Source organism: Bubalus kerabau, chromosome X (assembly GCF_029407905.1).
Source record: "Bubalus kerabau isolate K-KA32 ecotype Philippines breed swamp buffalo chromosome X, PCC_UOA_SB_1v2, whole genome shotgun sequence".
Classification (NCBI taxonomy): domain Eukaryota; kingdom Metazoa; phylum Chordata; class Mammalia; order Artiodactyla; family Bovidae; genus Bubalus; species Bubalus kerabau.
In genome coordinates, this window is record NC_073647.1 from 39,152,909 (window position 1) to 39,178,879 (window position 25,971).

Sequence of the window (25,971 nt, forward strand, 5' to 3'; positions counted from 1 at the left end):
CGGCAATCTTGATTCCAGCTTGTGCTTCATCCAGCCCAGCATTTATCATGATGTGCTCTGCATATAAGTTAAATAAGCAGGGTGACAATACACAGCCTTAACGTACTTCTTTCCTGATTTGGAACCAGTCTGTTCCATGTCCAGATCTAACTGTTGCTTCCTGACCTGCATACAGAATTCTCAAGAGGCAGGTCAGTTGGTCTGGTATTTCCATCTTTTTCAGATTTTCCACAGTTTGTTCTGATCCACACACTCAAAGGCTTTGGCATAGTCAATAAAGCAGAAATAGATGTTTTTCTGGAACTCTCTTGCTTTTTCTATGATCTGACACATGTTGGCAATTTGATCTCTGGTTCCTCTGCCTCTTCTAAAACCAGCTTGAACATCTGGAACTTCACAGTTCACATATGGTTGAAGCCTGGCTTGGAGAATTTTGAGCATTACTTTGCTAGCATGTGAGATGAGTGCAATTGTGCAGTAGTTTGAGCATTCTTTGGTATTGCCTTTCTTTGAGATTGGAATGAAAACGGACCTTTTCCAGTCCTGTGGCCACTGCTGAGTTTTTCAAATTTGCTGGAATGTTGAGTGAAACACTTTCACACCATTATCTTTTAGGATTTGAAATGGCTCAACTGGAATTCCATCACCTCCACTAGCTTTGTTCATAGTGATGCTTCCTAAGGCCCACTGGACTTCACATTCCAGGATGTCTGGCTCTAGGTGAATGATCACACCATCATGATTATCTGGTTGTGAAAATCTTTTTTGTACAGTTCTGTGTATTTTTGCCACCTCTTCTTAATATTTTCTCCTTCTGTTAGGTCCATACCATTTCTATCCTTTATTCTGCCAAACTTTGCATGAAATGTTCCCTTGGTAGCTCTAATTTTCTGGAAGAGATCTTTAGTCTTCCCCATTCTATTGTTTTCCTCTATTTCTTTGCATTGATTACTGAAGAATGTTTTCTTATCTCTCCTTTCTATTCTTTGGAACTTTGCATTTTAATGGGTATATTTTTCCTTTTCTCCTCTGCCTTTCAATTCTCTTCTTTTCACAGCTATTTGTATGGCCTCTTTGGGCAACCATTTTGCCTTTTTGTATTTCTTTTTCTTGGGGATGGTCTTGATCCCAGCCTCCTATACAATGGCATGAAAGAAAGTGAAGTCACTCAGTCGTGTCCAACTCTTTGCAACCCCATGGACTGTAGCCCACCAGGCTCCTCCATTCATGGAATTGTCCAGGCAAGAGTACTGGAGTGGATTGCCATTTCCTTCTCCAGGGGATCTTCCTGACCCAGGGATAGAACCCAAGTCTCCTGCATTGCAGGCAGACGCTTTACTGTCTGAGCCACTGGGGGATCCCACAATGTCACGAACCACTGTCTATAATTCTTCAGGCACTTTGTCTATCAGATCTAATCCCTTGACTCTATTTCTCACTTCAACTGTATAATCCTATGGATTAAAGATTTACTGAGCATGGCCCCACCCATGTGAACAAGACCCAGTTTCCCCCTCACACTGGCAAGTAGCCAAGGACATATGCAGCTCTAACAATAGAACTCTTCCTAGGTCAACCACAAACCATGTTGCACGGGAGCCTTACTCTATCCAGACAGATACTGATTACATGAGAACTACAAGATCAGTACCTGTCTAGGCAGGGGATTGCACACAGCAGGGCTGTCACTGATTAATCAACCCAAGACTCTGGGCTGTCTTTGAAGCACTTAGGATCTGTCTGCATCACATCCTGATGGCTCCATGCAAGATATATCCATGAGAATATCCACCCACAGATTATAACCTGCATCTCTACTTCACCTGATATCCAGCATCCACTTCAGTATGCCTACTTAAAATGTATGAAAACTGAGACAAAGAGGGGGAAAAAAAAACCCTCTAGTATTTCTCTCTTTTCCTCTTAGGAATCATTCTCTCTTCTCCTCTTAGGAATCATCTTGCCTTCTGAAAATTCTTTGTGTTAACATTGTGCAGATAGGACCAATGAAGTCATCTTAGGATACCTAAGACACAGATGACTCCCTGGGTCATCATGGTATAAAGACAGGCAGCTCATCCCCACCATTGGTCCAGAAGCCTTCAAAAATGATGCTCTTGTGAGCCTTACTCTATCCATCCACGGCACAATACACTGATTCCACATGAACTGCGCCTGTCTGGGCAGGGCAATGCACACAACAGGGCTTTCATGTGGAAGATTGCCCTTTAACCCTCATGCCCACACATAACTTTGCTCATCATATCCTGATTCTACAACAAAGATATTCCTATTTCCCTTAAAACTTGGACACCCTGTCATCCAATTTGCATTTCTTCTCTTTGATAATCTCTTCTGGAGAATCTCTTCAGCTGGCATACAGGTATCTGAAAAAAACATGTGAGCATAAGGGAAAAGATCAGCAAGCAAGATGAATGTGATTCTATTTTCACTTATCTTTCTATTCTCTAATGTATACATGTGCACATTTTCTGATCTGGACTATGGAGATCATAATCAACATATGTTTGATATCTCTATGGTTTCCAGGTCTTACCTGACATCTTGGAGTCATATCACCTGGAGCCCCACACGCACCCCTAGTTCAAAGGCCACCAGTAATGATGAACCAGGTGCACAGTACTCTACCCAGGAAGGCTGTGCTTACAGGTAGTTGAAGTCAACACACTTCTGTAGGCAGGGCATGGCACACAGCATGGCTTCAATGTGGTCACCCTGCTTTTCCCCTTTACATTCTTGAATGAGACATTCCTCATTATTCCAACCAAGTCTTTGGATGTCTCCCAAGATTTATGCATAGAACTTGAAAATGGTGACCTACAGCCCTCCAGCTTGCATCCCTCTTTCACTACACTGTCCTCACTACTTCAACGTACTGTACACACTCAGAAGAATGAGGACCATGAGAGTAATAGGTGTTTCAGATCTCTCTTCATTTCAAAGGAATTACCCTATTCCTTTATAACCTGTACCTGTTCAACTTTAGAAATGGAATTCATAAGTGATATATAAGATTTTAGAGATGCAGGTGTTATAAGGGTACTCATAACTTTCTGGAGGGAGCTAAGGACACTTGGAACTCCAAGCTCAAACTTCCCACAACACAAATAACACCACATTAACATTCCTGGAGAGACTTACTCACTCAGGGAGGCACTGTTTACACACTATAAAAATGAATAGTACCTGGCTGGGTAGGGCACGACACACAAAAGTCTTTACTGTGTAGGAAAAACCCATTCCATTATACTCTTCCAAGTAGCCTCCATATCACTTGCTTCTGAATCCTGATGGCTCCATGCAAGATTCCTCCACACACTGAGGGTATACCCACACATTTTATGAATCCCTTATCCAAACTAAGCGGTTATCCACTTCAATAAACTTTATACTTACTTTAGATGTGCGAGGGCCTAGAGAAAGAAAACCATCTTGTACGTCTCTCTTCTCCTCATACTTATGATTTTAACATCTCTAAGTTCTGCATGTCAAATTCTGAGGAGAGGATGAATGAAATCTTATTGAAGATGGTAGAGGCACAGATGACTCAAGGGTCATTATGACCTCAAGGCAGGCAGCTCAAGGAATCCTGTGACTCGACACACACCACTGGTCCAGAGTCCACCACAAAAGATGTTCTTGTGAGCCATACTCTACCTAGACGGTCTGGTTCACACAGCATCTACGTGAACTCAAACAGTCTGCGAAGGGCAAAGCACACAGAAGGACTGCATGAGGAGAACTTGCCCATTCACCCTAACAACCACACATACTGCTGCTCATCATGCATATTCTGATGCTACAACAAACATATATCCAACTACCATCAAAATACTGATCCTCTGTTATCCAACCTGCATCTCCTCTCCTTGAGGATATGTTCACCTGGTCTACACATATCTAGAGGTATATGTGAACACAGGTAAATGCACAACAATCAAGGAGAATGTGATTCTAGTAGCATTAATTTTTCCATTCTCTACATTATACATTGTCACATTTTCAGATGGGGACTACTGAGATCATAATGGAGGTACGTTTGACACCTAGGTGGCTTCCTGGCCCTCCCTGATATCTTGGACTAATATCATCTGGAGCCCCACACCCATCCATTGTCCACAGCACACCAGTCATGGTGATGTTGTTGCATGTTACTCTACTCAGGAAGCATCTGATTACAGGTTCTTAAAGTGGTTACTACACAAATCATTTAGCTATGCACCTAGAAAAAGTTGACCCACGACTAACAAACGTGGATCACCCTTCTCGCAGGACCTCATCACCTGACCTATGTGTATCTGTACCAGGATGAAGTATCTTAGGTAAAAGCTCACTCCTTTTAGTGCCTTTTCTACTAGGATCTGCGATTCCATTATCTAACCTGTAGGTGCTGATGTGATTAGGAATACTCAAGCACTGGAAGCACCCTCAAAATGCCTACAAACCGGCTGGCACCCTGGAACCTCAAGATATCATGGAAACCAGCAAAGAGACACATGCGGCTCCAACAATAGAACTGCTCCAAGGTCAAGCAAAAATCATGTTCCCAGTGAGCCTCACTCTACAAAGACAGGGAAGGAGTAGACGAGGTATACATGATCAGTTCTTCTCTAGGCAGGGCACTGCAAACAGCACAGATATCAAATATGGATTAACCCAAGACTCCAGGCAGTCATACAGGTAATTATGAACTCTCCACCTGCTGCATTCTATAGGCTGCACACAACATAGATCCAGACCCCTAGAGTCTATTCACCTACCTATTGTAACCTGAATCCCTCCTTCAATAGGTATCCATCATCCACGTCTCTATGACTTCTGGATATGTATGAAACCCGAGACAGAGAGAGAAGACCTCTAGTATTTCTCCCTTCTCTTCTTAGGAATCATCTTGTCTTCTAAAAATCTTTGTGTTCACATCACGCAGAAAGGACCAATGAAATAATCCTGAGGATGCCTCAGCCACAGATGACTCCCCAGCTCATTAGGATATAAAGGAAGGCAGCTCAGTGAAACCTACCAATCCATCCACATCACTGGTCCAGATCCATCAAAAACGACGTTCTTGTGAGCCTTACACTACCCATTCAAGGAACAGTAAACCAATTGTACGCAAACGGCACCTGGATGGGCAGGCCACTGCACACAGCAGAGCTTCTGGGTGGAAGATTGCCCTTTCACATTCACACCCCCACATACCTTTGTTTATCATATACTGATGCTGCAACAAAGATTTACCGATTTCTCTTGAACTCATGGACAGACTGTCATCCAACATGCACCTCTTCTCCTTGAGAATCATTTCAGCTGGTCTACAGGTATCTGGAGAAACATGTGAGCATAGGTTAAATGATCAGCAAGCAAGGTGAATGTGATTCTAGTAGCATTTAACCTTTCCATCCTCTACATTATACGGGATCACATTTTCAGACCTGAACAACTGGGATCAAAATCTAAGGATGTTTGACAGGTCTGTGGATTCCAGGGACTACAGGATACCTTGGAATAATATCACCTGGACTCGCACACGCATTCAACTTCCAAGGCCACCAGGAATGGTGATGCACTTAAGCATTCTTCTACCCAGGAAGGCTGTGTTCACACTTCTTTAAGTGAGGACGACACCCAACGTTGAGTCGAGGAAATAGAAAGTTGACCCACGGACCAGCAACATGGTTTGCACCTATCTCAGGGTCTCTTTCCGTGTTCTTTGCTTATCTGTTAAGGATGAGGTACCATGGGTAAAAACTGACTCCCTTTAGTTTTTCTCTCTCTCTCTCTTTTTCTAAATCATAGCTACTCATGCTATCAGGAATATTTCAGTCTTCAACAGCTTCTCAAAATGTAGGGATCCATGTGGCTCCCCAGACCTCATGACATCATGGCATGCACACAAGGGACACATCACCTCCACCACTAGAAATCAGAGACTAATGAAATCACAATGAAGATTCCTGAGACCAGGGGAACGCCAGTGTCTTCATGGCTTTTCCATAGCAGAAACAAACACACTTGGATCTCCACCATTATGCTGCATACAATTGTCAGCACGGTGTGTCCTCTTGAGCATTTTCGACAGAAACGTGCAGTGGTGCCATGAAACAGAATGGAGCAGCTACTGTTTTACAGGGAACTCTACCCAGAAGGGCTTTCTGTGGAGGATCTACCCAAGCCCCTGCTCTCTCTGAGGAGCAGCTACAACCTCTGTCCCCATCACGCCCATGACTGCACTCAGGACATTTCCAGCTTCTGGACATAACAACGAGCTGATTTTCATCCTCATCCCTCCCTGAGTGGCTGTCCACTCTTCACAACCCTATGCTTGTTTGAGATATATGGAAGTGATGAGTGAGAAAAGACGCATCTTTAATTTCTCTCTTCTCCAAATATGTACTTCTTTCCCTCTGTACGTTGTCTGTGGTCACATTGTGAGGAGAGGACCAATGAAATCCTCCCAAGGATGGTAGAGGCACAGATGCCTCAAGGGTAATTATGACATCAAGGAGGCAGCTCAATGACTCCTGCGATTATGGGCATGCCAACGGTCCAGAAGCCACCACAGAGATGTTTTGTGAGCGTTACTCTACCTAGACAGGCCAGTTCACACAGCACCTAGGTGAACTCAACCTATCTGGGCAGGGCACTGCACCCAGGAGGTCTTGCAGGAGGAGAACTTGCCCTTTCACCCTAACGTCCACACATACTGCTGCTCATTATGCATATTCTTATGCTACAACAAACATATATTCAACCACCATCAAAACATTGATCCTCTGTCATCCAACCTGCATCTCCTCTCCTTGAGGATATGTTCAGCTCGTCTACACATATCTAGAGATATATGTGAACACAGGTAAATACACAATAATCAAGGTGAATGTGATTCTAGTAGCATTAATTTTTCCATTCTCTACATTACACATAGTCACATTTTCTGATGTGGACTACTGAGATCATAATTGAGGTACATTTGTCACCCAGGTGTCTTCCTGGCCCCCTCTGATATTTTGGACTAATATCACCTGGAGCCCCACCCCCATCCATTGTCCATAGCCTACCAGTCCTGTTGATATTGTTGCACATTACTCAGGAAGCCTCTGTTTACAGGTACTTTAATTGGTGACTACACCCAGCATGTATCTATGCATCTAGAAAAAGTTGACCATGACTATCAAACGTGGATCACCCTCTCACAGTGTCTCATCACCTGACCTATGTGTATCTGTATCAGGATGAGAGAGCTTGAACAAAAGCTCACTCTGTTTAGTTTCTTTTCTACTAGGAAGTGCGATTCCATTATCTAACCTGTAGGTGCTGATGCTATTAGGAATACTCAAGCACTGGAAAGTGAAGTGAAAGTGAAGTTGCTCAGTCGTGTCTGACTCTTTGCTACCCTATGGACTATAGCCCATCAGGCTCCTCTGTCCATGGGATTTTCCAGGAAAGAATACTGAAGTGGGTTGCCATTTCCTTCTCCAGGGGATGTTCTCAACCCAGGGATCGAAACCAGGTCTCCTGCATTGCAGGCGGATGCTTTAACCTTTGAGCTACCAGGGAAGCACCCTCAAAATGCCTACAAAACGGCTGGCTCCCTGGATCCACAAGATATCATGGAAAGCAGCCCACAGACCCATGCGGATCCAAAACTAGAACTGCTCCAAGGTCAAGCAAAAATCATGTTCTTTGTGGGGCTCATTCTACAAAGACAGGGAATGTGTAGCCAAGTACACATGATCTGTTATTCTCTAGGCAGGGCACTGCAAACAGAACAGATTTCAAATACGTATTAATGATGACTCCAGGCAGTCATACAGGCAATTATGATCGACCCACCCGCTGCATTCTATAGGCTGCTCACAATACAGATCCAGACACCTAGAGAATATTCACTTACTTATTGTAACCTGAATCCCTCCTTCAATAGGTATCCATCATCCATGTTTCTATCTATGCCTTCTTGATATGTATGAAACCCGAGAGAGAGAGAGAGAGAGAGAGAAGACTTCTAGTATTTCTCACTTCTCCTCTTAGGAATCATCTTGACTTTTGAAAAATCTTTGAGTTCACATGGTGCAGATAAGACAATTGAAATAATCCTGAGGATGCCTCAGGCACAGATGACTCCCCAGGTTATTATGGTATAAAGGCACACAGCAGAGTGAAACCTACAATCCATCTACATCACTGGTCCAGATCCACCACAAATGAGGTTCTTGTAAGCCTTACACTACCCATTCAAGGCACAGTACACCAACTGTATGCGAACTGCACCTGGATGGGCAGGGCACTGCACACAGCAGAGTTTCCGGGTGGAAGATTGCCTTTCACATTCACACCCACACATACCTTTGCTAATCATATCCTGATGCAGCAACAAAGATTTACTGATTTTTCTTGAAATCATGGACAGACTGTCAGGCAACCTGCACCTCTCCTCCTTGAGAATAGCTTCAGCTGGCCTACAGGTATCTGGAGAAATATGTGAACATAGTTCAAATGATCAGCAAGCAAGGTGAATGTGATTCTAGTAGAATTTAACCTTTCCATCCTCTACATTATCGAGTTCACATTTTCAGATCTGAACAACTGGGATCAAAATCTAGGGATGTTTGACAGGTCCGTGGCTTTCAGGGACTACATGATACCTTGGAATAATATCACCTGGAGCCACACACCCATTCAACTTCCAAGGCCAACAGGAATGCTGATGCACTTAAGTATTCTTCTAACCAGGAAGGCTGTGTTCACACTTCTTTAAGTAAGGACGACACCCAATATTGAGTCGTGGAACTAGAAAGTTGACCCATGGCCCAGTAACATGGTTTGTAACTCAGGGTCTCTTTCCATGTTCTATGTGTATCTGCACAAGGATCAGTACCATGGGTAAAAACTGACTCCCCCTTTTTTTTTTTTCTCTCTCTCTCTCTTTTCCCTAATATGTTGTGTGTCTACATTTTCTAAATTATAGCTACTCATGCTATTGGGAATATTTCAGTATTTAAAGGCTTCTCAAAATGTAGGGATCCATGTGACTCCCAAGAACCTCATGACATCATGGGAAGCACACAAGGGACACATCAGCTCCACCACTGGAAATCTCCTAAGCTCAACCAACATTGATGTTTGTTGCGAGCCTTACTCTATGCAGACACTATTCACACCAACTTTATGTGTTCAGAACCTGTCCAAACAAGACACTGCACACAGGTGGATTCAGGTAGGAGCACCAACTCTCAACTTCAGGCACTTCCAAATGTCATGTTCACCTCTCTTCCTACCACATCCTATTAAATGATGTCAAGAATTTCCCTAAACTGAGACATAGTCACTCACTGCACATACAACACCTCCATCACTCAACGGAGTTCTGGTCTTCTGTTCTGTCTTACTGGAGTGATGAGGAGCAGCACCGGAGGAGAAGATAGGTGGACTTCTCATTTACATTACTGCGAAAATTCTTTATTTTCTCTAAAGTAGGCATTTACACTGTGAGCAAGAGACTAATGAAATCACACTGAAGATTCCTGAGACCAGGGGAACACCAGTGTCTTCATGGCTTTTCCATAGCAGAAACAAACACACCTGGATCTCCACCATTATGCTGCATACAAAGGTCAGCATTTTTGACTGAAACACGCACTGGTAACATGAAACAGAATGGAGCAGCTCCTGTTTTATAGGGAACTCTACCCAGAAGGGCTCTCCATGGAGGATCTACCCAAGCCCCTGCTCTCTCTGAGAAGCAGCAAGGACCTCTCTTCCCATTAGGCCCATGACTGCACTCAGGATATTTCCAGCCCCTGGAAATAACACCGAGCTGATTTTCATCCTCATCCCTCTCTGAGTGGCTGTCCACACTTCACAACCATATGCTTGTTTGAGATATATGGAAGTGACAAGTGAGAAAAGACGAATGTTTACTTTATCTCTTCTCCAAATATGTACTTTCCCTCTGTATGGTGTCTGTGGTCACATGGTGAGGGGGGGACGAATGAAATCATCCCAAGGATGGTAGAGGCACAGATGCCTAAAGGGTAATTATGACATCAAGGAGGCAGCTCAAGGACTTCTGGGACTCCGGGCACGCCAATGGTCCAGAAGCAACCACAAAGATGTTTTGTGAGCGTTACTCTACCTAAACAGTTCGGTTCACATGGCACCTAGGTGAACTCAACCTATCTGGGCAGGGCACTGCACCCAGGAGGACTTGCAGGAGGAGCACTTGCCCTTTCACCTTAATATCCACACATACTGCTGCACATCATGCATATTCTGATGATATAACAAACATATATTCAGCCATGATCAAAACATTGATGCTCTGTCATCCAACCTGCATCTCCTCTCCTTGAGGATATGTTCAGCTCGTCTACACATATCTAGAGATATATTTGAACACAGGTAAATACACAACAATCAAGGTGAATGTGATTCTAGTAGCATTAATTTTTCCATTCTCTACATTACACATAGTCACATTTTCTGATGTGGACTACTGAGATCATAATCGAGGTACATTTGTCACCCAGATGTCTTCCTGCCCACCCCCCCCCCCGATATTTTGGACTAATATCACCTGGAGCACCACACTCATCCATTGTCCATAGCCTACCAGTCCTGTTGATATTGTTAAACATTACTCCACTCAGGAAACCTCTGTTTACAGGTTCTTTAGTGGTGACTACACCCAGCATTTATCTATGCATCTAGAAAAAGTTGACCATGACTATCAAATGTGGATCACCCTCTCATAGGATCTCATCACCTGACCTAAGTGTATCTGTACCAGGATGAGAGAGCTTGAACAAAAGCTCACTCTGTTTAGTTTCTTTTCTACTAGGAAGTGTGATTCCATTATTTAACCTGTAGGTGCTGATGCTATTAGGAATACTCAAGCACTGGAAGCACCCTCAAAAGGCCTACAAAACGGCTGGCTCTCTGGATCCACAAGATATCATGGAAAGCAGCCCACATACCCATGCAGATTCAAAACTAGAACTGCTCCAAGGTCAAGCAAAATCATGTTCTCTGTGAGGCTCATTATACAAGGACACGGAATGTGTATTCAACTATACATTAACCGTTATTCTCTAGGCAGGGCATTGCAAACAGAACAGATTTGAAATACGTATTAACGAAGACTCCAGGAAGTCATAGAGGCAGTTATGATCAACCTGCCCGCTGCATTCTATAGGCTGCTCACAATATAGATCCAGACACTTAGAGAATATTCACCTACCTATTGTACCCTGAATCCCTCCTTCAATAGGTATCCATCACACATGTCTCTATGCCTTCTTGATATGTATGGAACCTGAGAGAGAGAGAGGACTTCTAGTATGTCTCACTTCTCCTCTTAGGAATCATCTTGACTTTTGAAAAATCTTGAGTTCACATAGTACAGATAGGACAATTGAAATAATCCTGAGGATGCATCAGCCACAGATGATTCCCCTGGTTATTAGGGTATAAAAGGCACATAGCAGAGTAAAACCTACCAATCCATCTACCTCACTGGTCCAGATCCACCACAAATGAGGTTCTTCTGAGCCTTACACTACCCATTCAAGGCACAGTACACCAATTGTACAGGAACTGCACCTGGATGGGCAGGGCACTGCACACAGCAGAACTTTCAGGTGGAAGATTGCCCTTTCAAATTCACACCCACACATACATTTGCTAATCATATCCTGATGCTACAACAAAGATTTACGGATTCTTCTTGAAATCATGTACAGACTTTCATCAACATGCACCTTTTCTCCTTGAGAATCGTTTCAGCTGGTCTACAGGTATCTGGAGAAATATGTCAACATAGGTTAAATGATCAGCCAGCAAGGTGAATGTGATTCTAGGAGCATTAACCTTTTCATCCTCTACATTATACATGTTCACATTTTCAGATCTGAACAACTGGGATCAAAATCTAGGGATGTGTGACAGGTCTGTGGCTTCCAGGGACTATCGATACCTTGGAATAATATCACCTGGAACCGCGCACCATTTCACCTTCCAAGGCCTCCAGGAATAGTGATGCACTTAAGTATTCTTCTACCCAGGAAGGCTGTATTCACACTTCTTTAAGTGAGGACAACACCCAACATTGAGTCGTGGAACTAGAAAGTTGACCCATGGCCCAGCAACATGGTTTGCACTTCTCTCTGGGTCTCTTTCCATGTTCTATGGGTATCTGCACAAGGATCAGGTACCATGGGAAAAATTTACTCCTTTTGATTTTGCTCTCTCTCTCTTTTTTTTTTTCTTAATATGTTGTGTGTTTCCATTTTCTATATCATAGCTACTCATGCTATTGGGAATATTTCAGTATTCTAAGGCATCTTAAAATATAGGGATCCATGTGACTCCCCAGAACCTCATGACATCATAGCAAGCACACAAGGGACACATCAGCTCCACCACTAGAAATCAGAGACTAATGAAATCACACTGAAGATTCCTGAGACGGGGGGAACGCCAATGTCTTCATGGCTTTTCCATTGCAGAAACAAACACACTTGGATCTCCACCATTATGCTCCATACAAAGGTCAGCACGGTGTGTCCTACTGAGCATTTTCGACAGAAACATGCACTGGTAACATGAAAGAGAATGGAGCAGCTCCTGTTTTATAGGGAACTCTATCCAGAAGAGCTCTCTGTGGAGGATATAGCCAAGCCCCTGCTCTCTCTGAGAAGCAGCTACGACCTCTCTCCCCATCATGCCCATGAATGCATTCAGGATATTTCCAGCCATCGAAGATAACAACAAGCTGATTTTCATCCTCATCCCTCCCTAAGTGCCTGTCCACTCTTCACAACCCTATACAAGTTTGAGATATACGGGAGTGAAGAGTGTGAAAAGCAGCATCTTTACTTTCTCTCTTCTCAAAATATGTGGTGTCTGTGGTCACATAGTGAGGAGAGGACTAATGAAATCGTCCCAAGAATGGTAGAGGCACAGATAACTCAAGGGTCATTACGACATCAAAGCAGGCATCTCAAGGACTCCGGTGACTCCACCCACTACACTCCTCTAGAGGCCACCAAAAAGATGTTTTGTCACCTTTACTCTACCTAGAAAGTCCCATTCACACAGCATCTAAGTGCACAAAACCTATTTTGGCAGGGCAGTGCACCCAGGAGGTCTTGTAGGAGGAGCACTTGCCCTTTCACCCTAACATCCACACATACTGCTGCACATCATGCATATTCTGATTCTACAACCAACATATATCCAACCACCATCAAAACATTGATGCTCTGTCATCCAACCTGGATCTCCTCTCCTTGAGGATACGTTCACCTTGTCTACACATCTCTAGAGATATGTGTGCACAAAGGTAAATGGAAAACAATCAAGGCGAAAGTGATTCTAGTAGCATTAATCTTTTCATTCTCTACATTACACATAGTCACATTTTCAGATGTGGACTACTGAGATCATAATCGAGGTATGTTTGTCACCTAGGTGGCTTCCTGGCCCTCCTGATGTCTTGGACTAGTATCATCTGGAGCCCCACATCCATCCACTGTCCGTGGTCTACCAGGCATGGTGATATCGTTGTACATTATTCTACTCAGAAGCCTCAGAGTACAGGTTCTTTAAGTGTTTATTACACTCAACATTTATCTATGCACCTAGAAAAAGTTGACCACGGCTATCAAACGTGGATCACCCCTCTCACAGGATCTCATCACCTGACCTAAGTGTATGTATACCAGGATGAGATAGCTTGGATAAAAGCTCACTCTGTTTAGTTCCTTTTCTACTAGGAAGTTTGATTCCCTTCTAGAAAAAGTTGACCACATCTATCAAATGTGGATCATCTCTCTAACAGGATCTCATCACCTGACCTAAGTGTATCTGTACCAGGATGAGAGAGCTTGGATAAAAGCCCCCTCTGTTTAGTTCCTTTTCTACTTGGAAGTGCGATTCCATTATCTAACCTGTAGGTGCTGATGCTATAGGAATACTCAAGCACTGGAAGCACTGTAAAAGGTCAACAAACAGGCTGGCTCCCTGGACCCACAAGATATCATGGGAAGCAGCCCACAGAGCCATGCAGCTCCAAAATAGAACTGCTCCAAGGGCAGGCCAAAATCATGTTCCGAGTGAGGCTCATTCTACAAAGGCAGGGAATGTGTAGTCGAGCTATACATGATCTGTTCTTCTCTAGGCAGGGCATTGCAAACAGCACAGATCTCAAACATGGATTAACCCAGGACTCCAGGCATTTATACAGGCAATTATCATCAATTTGCCCACTGCATTCTATAGGCTACTCACAATATAGATCCAGAAACCTAGAGAGGATTCACCTACATATTGTAACCTGAATCCCTCCTTCAATAGTTATCTATCATCCACGTCTCTATGCCTTCTTGATATGTATGAATTCGGACATACAGAGAGAAGACCTCTAGTATAACTCACTTCTCCTCTTGGGTAACATCTTGACTTTTAAAAAATATTTGTGTAAACATTGTGTAGATAGGACAACTGAAATAATCTTGAGGATGCATCAGCCAAAGATGACTCCCCAGGTTATTATGATAAGGCAGACACCAGAGTGAAACCTACCAATCCATCCACATCTCTGGTCCAGATCCACCACAAATGATGTTCTGTGAGCGTTACAATACCCATTCAAGGCACAGTACACCAATTGTACGTGAACTGCACCTGGATGGGCAGGGCACTGCACACAGAACAGATTCCAGGTGGAAGACTGCCCTTTCATATTCACAATCACACATACCTTTGCTTATGAGATTCCGAGATTCCGATGCTGCAACAAAGATTTACTGATTCTCTTGAAATCATGGACAGACTGACATCCAACATGCACCTCTTCTCCTTGAGAATCGCTTCAGCTGGTCTACAGATATGGGGAGAAATATGGGAACATAGGTTAAATGATCAGCAAGCAAGGTGAATGTGATTCTAGTAGCATTTACCTTTTCATCGTCTACATTATACAAGTTCACATTTTCATATCTGAACAACTGGGATCAAAATCTAGAGATTTTTAACAGTTCTGTGGCTTTCAGGACTAACCGATACTTTGGAATAATATCACCTGGAACCGCGTACACATTCAACATCCAAAGCCTCGAGGAATGGTGATGCACTTAAGTATTCTTCTACCCAGGAAGGTTGTATTCACACTTCTTTAACTCAGGACGACACCCAGCATTGAGTCGTGGAACTAGAAAGTTGACCCATTACCCAGCAACATGGTTTGCACCTCTCTCAGGGTCTCTTTCTGTGTTCTGTGCATATCTGCACAACGATAAGCTACCATGGGTAAAAATTGACTCCTTTTGGTTTTGTTCTCTTTCTCTCTTTTTTTTTTTTCCTAATATCTTGTGTATTTCCATTTTCTGAATCATAGCTACTCATGCTATTGGGAATATTTCAGTATTCAAAGGATTCTCATAATGTAGGGATCCATGTGGCTCCCCAGAAACTCATGACATCATGGCAAGCACGAAAGGGACACATGAGCTCCACCACTAGAAATCAGAGACTAATGAAATCACACTGAAGATTCCTGAGACCAGGGGAACCAGTATCTTCATGGCTTTTCCACAGCAGAAAGAAACACACTCGATCTTCACCATTATGCTGCATACAAAGGCCAGCACGTGTATGCTCTGAGAATGTTCGACCGTAACATGCACTGGTGCCAAAAAACAGAATGGAGCAGATCCTGTTGTATAGGGAACTCTACACAGGAGGGCTCTCCGTGGAGGATCTACCCAAGCCCCTGCTCTCTCTAAGAAGCAGCTACAACCTCTCTCCCCATCACGCCCATGACTGCAATCAGGATATTTCCAGCCCATGGACATAACAAAGAGCAGATTTTCACCCTCATCCCTCCCTGAGTGGCTGTCCACTCTTCACAACCCTATGCTTGTTTGAGATATATGGGAGTGAAGAGTGAGAAAGGCACATCTTTAATTTCTCTCTTCCCAAATATGTACTTCTTTCCCTCTGTATTGTGTCTGTGGTCACATTTTGAGGAGAGGACGAATGAAATCCTCCTGAGGATGGTAGAGGCACAGATGCCTCAAGGGTAATTATGACATCAAGGGAAGCAGCTCAAGGACTCCTGCAACTCCAGGCACGCCAATGGTCCAGAAGCCACCACAGAGATGTTTTGTGAGTGTTACTCTACCTAGACAGTCCGGTTCCCACAGCACCTAGGTGAACTCAACATATCTGGGCAGGGCACCACGCCCAGGAGGACTTGCAGGAGGAGCACTTGCCCTTTCACCTTAACATCCACACATACTGCTTCACATCATGCATATTCTGATGCTACAACAAACATATATCCAACCACCATCAAAACATTGATCTTCTGTCATCCATCCTGCATTTCCTCTCCTTGAGTATATGTTCAGCTGCTCTACACATATGTAGAGATATGTGTGAACACAGGTAAATGCACAACAATCAATGTGAATGTGATTCTAGTAGCATTAAATTTTCTATTCTCTACATTACACAAAGTCACATTTTCAGATGTGGACTACTGAGATCATAATCCAGGTATATTTGTCACCTAGGTGGCTTCCTGGCCCTCCTGATGTCTTGGACTAATATCACCTGGAGCCCCACACCCATCCACTGTCCGTGGCCTACCAGTCATGGTAATATTATTACACATTACTCTACTCAGGAAGCCTCTGATTACAGGTTCTTTAAGTTTTGAATACACCCAACATTTATCTATGTACCTAGAAAAATTTGACCACGACTATCAAACGTGGATCACCCCTCTCACAGGACCTTATCACCTGACCTAAATGTATCTATACCAGGATGAGATAGCCTGGATAAAAGCTCACTCTGTTTAGTTCCTTTACTACTAAGAATGTGATTCCATTATCTAACCTGTAGGTGCTGACGCTATTAGGAATACTCTAGCACTGGAAACACTGTCATAAGGCCAACAAACTGCCTGGCTTCCTGGACCCACAGGATATCATGGGAAGCAGCCCACAGAGCCATGCAGCTCCAAAACTAGAACTGCTCCAAGGTCAGGCAAAAATCATGTTCCGAGTGAGGATCATTCTACAAAAACAGGGAATGTGTATTCGAGGTATAAATGATCTGTTCTCTTCTAGGCAGGGTATTGCAAACAGCAGAGATCTCAAATACGGATTAACCCAAGACTCCAGGCAATCATACAGGCAATTATGATCAATCCACTCACTGTATTCTATAGGCTGCTCACAATATAGATCCAGAACCCTAGAGAATATGCACCTACCTATTGTAACCTGAATCCCCCCTTCAATAGGTATGCAACATCCACGTCTCTATGCCTTCTTGATATGTATGAAACCTGAGAGAGGGAAAGAAAAGACTTCTCGTATTTTAACTTCTCCTCTTAGGAATCACCTTGACTTTTGAAAAATCTTTGAGTTCACATAGTGCAGATAGGACAATTGAAATAATCCTGAGGATGCGTCAGACACAGATGATTCCCCAGGTTATTACGGTATAAAGGCACACAGCAGAGTGAAACCTACCAATCCATCTACATCACTGGTCCAGATCAACCACAAATGAGGTTCTTGTGAGCCTTACACTACCCATTCAAGGAACAGTACACCAATTGTACGTGAACTGCACCTGGATGGGCAGGCCACTGCACAAAGCAGAGCTTCTGGGTGGAAGATTGCCCTTTCACATTCACACCCACACATACCTTTACTCATATCTTGATGCTGCAACAAAGATTTACCAATTTTTCTTGAAATCATGGACAGACTGTCACCTAACCTGCACCTCTCTTCCTTGAGAATCCCTTCAGCTGGTCTACAGGTATCTCGAGAAATAAGGGAACATAGGTTAAATGATCAGCAAGCAAGGTGAATGTGATTCTAGTAGCATTTACCTTTCCATCCTCTACATTAACGTGTTCACATTTTCAGATCTGAACAACTGGGATCAAAATCTAGGGATGTTTGACAGGTCTGTGGCTTACAGGGAATATCCCATACCTTGGAATAATATCACCTGGGCTGCACACCCATTCAACTTCCAAGGCCACCAGGAATGGTGATGCACTTAACTATTATTCTACCCAGGAAAGCTGTGTTCACACTTCTTTAAGTGAGGACAACACCCAACGTTGAGTCGTCAAACTAGAAAGTTGACCCATGGCCCAGCAACATGGTTTGCACCACTCTCAGGGTCTCTTTCCCTGTTCTCTGCATATCTGCACTAGGATGAGGTACAGTGGGTAAAAACTGACTCCCTTTAGTTTTTTTCTGTCTCTCTCTCTCTTATTTTTTCCTAATATGTTGTGTGTTTCCATTTTCTAAATTATAGGTACTCATGCTATCGGGAATATTTCAGTATTCAAAGGCTTCTCAAAATGTAGGGATCCATGTGGCTCCCCAGAACCTCATGACATCACGGCAAGCACACAAGGGACACATCAGCTCCATTGCTAGAAATCAGAGACTAATGAATTCACACTGAAGATTCCTGAGACCAGGGGAACGCCAGTGTCTTCATAGCTTTACCATAGCAGAAACAAATGTACTTGGATTTCCACCATTATTCTGCATACAAAAGTCAGCACAGTGTGTCCTATGGAGCATTTTCGATCGAAACATGCACTGGTGCCATGAAGCAGAATGGAGCAGCTCCTGTTTTACAGGGAAATCCACCCAGAAGTGCTCTCTGTGGAGGAGCTAGCAAAGCCCCTGCTCTTTCTGAGAAGCAGCTACGACCTCTCTCCCCATCATGCCTATGACTGCACTCAGGATATTTTCAGCCCCTGGAGATAACAAGGAGATGATTTTCATCAACATCCCTCCCTAAGTGCCTGTCCACTCTTCACAAACCTATGCTTGTTTGAGTTATATGGGAGTGAAGAGTGTGAAAAACAGCATCTTTACTTTCTCTCTTTTCCAAATATGTACTTCTTTCCCTCTGTATGATGTCTGTGGTCACATTGCGAGGAGAGGATGAATGAAATTGTCCTCAGGATGGTATAGGCACAGATGAGTCAAGGGTCATTATGACATCAAGGCAGGCAGCTCAAGGACTCCTGGGATTCCATGCAGGCCACTCATTAAGAGGCCACCACAAAAGATGTTTTGTGAGTGTTACTCAACCTAGACTGTCCAGTTCACACAGCACCTAAGTGCACTCAACCTATCAGGGCAGGGCAGTTCACCCAGGAGGACTTGCAGGAGGAGAACTTGCCCTTTCACCCTAACATCCACACATATTGCTGTACATCATGCATATTCTGATGCTACAACAAACATATATACAATCACCATCAAATCACTGATCTGCTGTCATCCAACCTGTATTTCCTCTCCTTGAGGATATGTTAAGCTGGTCTACACATATCTAGAGATATATGTGAAAACAGGTAAATGCACAACAATCAAGGTTAATGTGATTCTAATACCATTAATTTTTCCATTCTCTACATTACACATAGTTATATTTTCACATGTGGACTACTGAGATCATAATCGAGGTATGTTTATCACCTAGGTGGCATCCTGGCCCTCCTGATGTCTTGGACTAATATCACTTGGAGCCCCACACCCATCCATTTTCCATGGCCTACCAGTCATGGTGATATCATTGCACATTACTCTACTCAGGAAGCCTCTGATTACAGGTTCTTTAAGTGCTGACTACACCCAACATTTATATATGCACCTAGAAAACGTTGACCACGACTATCAAACGTGGATAACCCCTCTCAAAGGACCTCATCACCTGACCTAAGTGCATCTGTACCAGGATGAGATAGCTTGGATAAAAGCTTACTCTGTTTAGTTCCTTTTCTACTAGGAAGTGCGATTGCATTATCTAACCTTAGGTGCTGATGCTGTCAGGAATACTCAAGCACTGGAAGCACCCTCAAAAGGCCTACGAACCGGCTAGCTCCCTGGACCCACAAGATATCATGCGAAGCAGCCCACAGAGCCATGCAGCTCCAAAACTAGAACTGCTCCAAGGTCAGGCAAAAATCATGTTCCGAGTGAGGCTCATTCTACAAAGACAGGGAATGTATAGTCAAGGTATACATGATCTGTTCTTCTCCTGGCAGGGCATTGAACACAGCAGAGATCTCAAAAATGCATTAACCCAAGATGCCAAGCAGTGGTACTTGCAATTATGAGCAATCTGCCCACTGAATTTATAGGCTGCTCACAATGTAGATCCAGAACCCTAGAGAATATTCACTTACCTATTGTAAACTTAATCCCTCCTTCAATAGGTATGCAACATCCACGTCTCTATGACTTTTTGATATATGAAACCCGAGAGAGAGAAGACTTCTATTATTTTCACTTCTTCCTTAGGAATCATCTTGACTTTTGAAAAATCTTTGAGTTCACATAGTGCAGATAGGAAAATTGAAATAATCCTGAGGATGCATCAGCCACAGATGATTCCCCAGGTTATTACGGTATAAAGGCACACAGCAGAGTGATACCTACAAATCCATATACATCACTGGTCCAGATCCACCAAAAATGAGGTTCTTGTGAGCCTTACATTACCCATTCAAGGAACAGTACACCAATTCTACATGAACTGCACCTGGATGGGTAGGGCATTGAACACAGTAGAGCTTCCGAGTGGAAGATTGCCCTTTCACATTCACACCCACACATACCTTTACTAAGCATATCCTGATGCTACAAAAATATTTACCCATTTTTCTTGAAATCATGGACAGACTGTCATCCAACCTGCACCTCTCTTCCTTGAGAATCGCTTCAGCTGGTCTACAGGTATCTGGAGAAATATGGGAACATAGGTTTAATGATCAGCAAGCAAGGAGAATGTGATTCTAGTATCATTTACCTTTAATTGCTCTACATTAATGTGTTCACATTTTCAGATCTGAACAACTGGGATAAAAATCTAGGGATGTTTGAGAGATCTGTGGTTTCCAGGGACCACTCAATACCTTGTAATAATATCACCTGGAGCCGCACACCAATTCAACTTCCAAGGCTACCAGGAATGGTGATGCACTTAAGTATTCTTCTACCTAGCAAGGCTGTGTTTACACTTCTTTAAGTGAGGACGACACCCAACATTGAGTCGTGGAACTAGAAAGTTGACCCATGGCCCAGCAATTTAGTTTGCACCTCTTTGAGGGTCTCTTTCCATGTTCTATGGGTATCTGACAAGTATGAGGTACCATGGGTAAAAACCAACTCCTTTTAGTTTTTTTTCTCTCTTTTTTTTTCCCTAATATGTTGTGTGTTTCCATTTTGTAAATTATAGATACTCGTGCTATCGGGAACATTTCAGTATTCAAAGGATTCTCAAAATGTAGGGATCCATGTGGCTCCACAGAACCTCATGACATCATGGAAAGCACACAAGGGACACATCAGCTCCACCACTAGAAATCAGAGACTAATGAAATCACTCTCAAGATTCCTGAGACGGGGGGAACGCTAGTGTCTTCATGGCTTTTCCATAGCAGAAACAAACACACTTGATCTCCACCATTACGCTGCATACAAAGGTCAGTATGGTGTGTCCTACTGAGCATTTTCAACCGAAACATGCACTGGTGCCATGAAACAGATTGGAGCAGCTGCTATTTTATAGGGAACTCTACCCAGATGTTCCTCTAGGCCCTTCTGCCTCCCACACAGCCTCAGCTCCTTAGATGTGTGTTTGCTCCTCCCGGCTGCCGCTCCTGGCATTAGGCGTGGGGTAGCTCCTCCTGGCCACAACCCCTGACCTCGGAGGCAGGGTAGCTCCTCTCAGCCGCCCCTCCGACCTTGGACACAGGGTAACTCCTCTCGGCGGCACCCCCTGACCTCAGATGCTGTGTAGCTCTCTCGTCACAGCCCCCGACCTCGGACGTGGGGTAGCTCCTCATGGCCTCACTTAGTGGGCTGGGGGCAGATGCCTGGGAATAGTGCGCCAGTTGCTCAGCAGTCACCATAGGACAGGAAAAGGTTAGTTTTCATTCCAATCTCAAAGACAGAAAATATCAAAGAATGCTCAAACTACCATACAATTGACTCATCTCAAAGGCTAGTAAAGTAATGCTCAAAATTCTCCAAGCCAAACTTCAGCAACATGAGAACATAGAACTTCCTGATGTTCAAGCTTGTTTTAGAAAAGGCAGAGGAACAAGAGATCAAATTGCCAAAATCTGCTGGATCGTGGAAAAAGCAAGAGAGTTCCAGAAGAATATGTATTTCTGCTTTACTGACTATGACAAAGCCTTTGACAGTGTGGATCACAATAAAATGTGGAAAATACTGAAAGAGATAAAATAACAGACCACATGACCTGCCTTTTGAGAAATTTGTATGCAGGTCAGGAAGCAACATTAAGAACTAGACATGGTACAACAGACTGGTTCCAAAGAGGAAAAGGAGTACGTCAAGGCTGCATATTGTCACCCTGCTTATTTAACTTCTATGCAGAGTACATCATGAGAAAGTCTGGACTGGAAGAAGCACACGCTGGAATCAAGATTGCGGGGAGAAATATCAATAAAATCACATAGGCAGATGACAGCACCCTTATGGCAGAAAGTAAAGAGGAACTAAAAAGTCTCTTGATGAAAGTGAAAGGGGAGAGTGAAAAATTTGGCTTAAAGCTCAACATTCAGAAAACGAACATCATGGCATCCGGCCCCATCACTTCATGGGAAATACATGGGGAAACAGTGGAAACGGTGTCAGACTTTATTTTGGGGGGCTCCAAAATCACTTCAGATGGTGATTGCAGCCATGAAATTAAAAGACACTTACATCTTAGAAGGAAAGTTATGACCAACCTAGAAAGCATATTCAAAGGCAGAGACATTACTTTGCCAACATAGGATCGTCTAGTCAAGGCTAGGGTTTTTCCTATGGTCGTGTATGGATGTGAGAGTTGGACTGTGAAGAAGGCTGAGCACCGAAGAATTGATGCTTTTGAACTGTGGCTTTGGAGAAGACTCTTGAGAGTCCCTTGGACTGCAAGGAGATCCAAGCAGTCCATTCTGAAGGAGATCAGCCCTGGGATTTCTTTGGAAGGAATGCTGCTAAAGCTGAAATTCCAGTATTTTGGTGACCTAATGCGAAGAGTTGACTCATTGGAAAAGACTCAGATGATGAGAGGGATTAGGGGGAGGAGGAGAAGGGCACGACAGAGGATGAGATGGCTAGATGGTATCACTGACTCAATGGACACGCTGCTGCTCAGTCACGTCAGTGGTGTCCGACTCTGCATGATCCCATAGATGGCAGCCCACCAGGCTCTCCCGTGCCTGGGATTCTCCAGGCAAGAACAATGGAGTGGGCTGCCATTTCCTTCTCCAGTGCATGAAAGTGAAAAGTGAAAGTGAAGTCATTCAGTCGTGTCCGACTCTTAGAGACCCTATGGACTGCAGCCAACCAGGCTCCTCTGTCCATGGGATTTTCCAGGCAAGAGTACTGGAGAGGGATGCCATTGCCTTCTTCACGATGGACTTGAGTCTGGGTGAACTCCAGGATTCGGTGATGGACAGGGAGGCATGGCTTGCTGTGCTTCATGGCGTCACAAAGAATCGGACACGACTGAGCAACTGAACTGAACTGAACTGAACTACCCCAAAGGGCTCTCCGTGGAGGATCTACCCAAGCCCCTGCTCTCTCTGAGAAGCAGCTACGACCTCTCTCCCCATCACGCCCATGACTGTACTCAGGATATTTCCAGCCACTGGACATGACAACGAGCTGATTTTCATCATTATCCCTCCTTGAGTGCCTGTCCCCTCTTCACAACCCTATGCTTGTTTGACATATATTGGAGTGAAGAGTGAGAAGAGCAGCATCTTACTTTCTCTCTTCTCCAAATATGTACTTCTTTCCCTCTGTACGGTGTCTGTGGGCACACGGTGAGGAGAAGATGAATGAAATGGTCCCAAGCATGGTAGAGGCACAGATGACTCAAGGGTCATTATGACAAGGCAGGCAGCTCAAGGACTCCTGCGACTCCCTGCAAGCCACTCGTCCAGGGGCCGCCACAAAGGATGTTTTGTGAGCATTACTCTACCTGGACAGCACCTAGGTGAACTCAACCTATCTGGGCAGGGCGGAGCACGCAGGAGGACTTGCAGGAGGACAACATGACCTTTCACCCTGACATTCACACATACTGCTTCACATCATGCATATTCTGATGCTACAACAAACATATATCCAACCACCATCAAAACATTGATCCTCTGTCATCCAAACTGCAAGTCCTCTCCTCGAGGATATGTTCAGCTGATCTACACCTTATCTAGGGATATCTGTGAACACAGGAAAATGCACAACAATCAAGGTAAATGTGATTCTAGTAGCAATAATTTTTACATTCTCTGCATTACACATAGTCACATTTTCAGATGTGGACTACTGAGATCATGATCGAGGTATGTTTGTCACCTAGGTGGCTTCCTGGCCCTCCTGATGTCTTGGACTAATATCACCTGGAGCACCACACCCATCCACTGTCCGTGGCCTACCAGTCATGGTGATATCATTGCACATTACTCTACTCAGGAAGCCTCTGATTACAGGTTCTTTAAGTGCTGACTACCCCCAACATTTATCCATGCCCCTAGAAAAAGTTGACCACGACTATCAAACCTGGATCACCCCTCTCACAGGATCTCATCACCTGACCTAAGTGTATCTGTACCAGGATGAGATAGCTTGGATAAAAGCGCACTCGTTTTTAGTTCCTTTTCTACTAGGAAGTGCGATTCCATTATCTAACCTGTAGGTGCTGAAACTATTAGGAATGCTCAAGCACTGGAAGCACCCTCACAAGGCCTGCAAAACGGCTGGCTCCCCGGACCCACAAGATATCATGGGAAGCAGCCCACAGAGCCATGCAGCTCCAAAACTAGAACTGCTCCAAGGGCAGGCCAAAATCATGTTTCCAGTGAGGCTCATTCTACAAAGGCAGGGAATGTGTAGTTGAGGTATACATGATCTGTTCTCCTCTAGGCAGGGCACTGCAAACAGCACAGGTCTCAAATACGGATTAACCCAAGTCTCCAGGCCCTCTTACAGGCAACTGTGATCACTCCGCCCGCTGCATTCTATAGGCTGCTCGCCATATAGATCCAGACCCCTAGAGAAGATTCACCTGCTTATTGTAACATGATTCCCTCCTTCAATAGGTATCCATCATCCACGACTCTATGGCTTCTTGATATGTATGAATTCCGAGACAGAGGGAGGAGCCCTCTTGTATTACTCACTTCTCCTCTTAGGTATCATCTTGACTTTTATAAAATACTTGTGTTCACATAGTGCAGATAGGACCGTTGAAATAATCCTGAGGATGCGTCAGCCAAAGATGACTCCCCAGGTAATTACGGTGTAAAGGCAGACAACGGAGTGAAACCCACCAATCCATCCACATCTCTGGTCCAGATCCACCACAAATGACGATCTTGTGAGCCTTACAATACCCATTCGAGGCACAGTACACCAATTGTACATGAACTGCACCTGAATGGGCATGGCACTGCACACAGCAGAGCTTCCGGGTAGAAGACTGCCCTTTCACATTCACACCCACACATGCCTTTGCTCATCATATCCCGATGCTGCAACAAAGATTTACCCATTTCTCTTGACATCATGGACAGACTGACATCCAACATGCACCTCTTCTTCTTGACAAGCGCTTCAGCTGGTTGACATGTATCTGGAGAAATATGGGAACATAGGGTAAATGATCAGCAAGCAAGGTGAATGTGATTCCAGTAACATTTACCTTCCATTCTCTACATGATACGTGTTCACATTTTCACATCTGAATAACTGGGATCAAAATCTAGGGATGTTTGACAGGTCTGTGGCTGCCAGAACTACCTGATACCTGGGAATAATATCACCTGGAGCCGCACACCATTTCAAATTCCAAGGCCTCGAGGAACGGTGA

General features: G+C 44.0%; 1 long non-coding RNA gene across 1 annotated transcript in view; it reads right to left on the reverse strand.

The window, feature by feature from the left end:
- Nucleotides 1–25,736, reverse strand: part of LOC129639420 (uncharacterized) — a 48,234-nt gene extending 22,498 nt beyond the window's left edge. The window contains exons 1-3 of the long non-coding RNA XR_008708397.1: nucleotides 25,651–25,736; nucleotides 14,783–14,902; nucleotides 5,260–5,343 (exon numbers count right to left, since the gene is read on the reverse strand). This is a non-coding gene — a long non-coding RNA (uncharacterized LOC129639420). The remainder of the gene's footprint in view (nucleotides 1–5,259; nucleotides 5,344–14,782; nucleotides 14,903–25,650) is intronic.
- Between the last annotated feature and the right edge of the window lie 235 nt (nucleotides 25,737–25,971).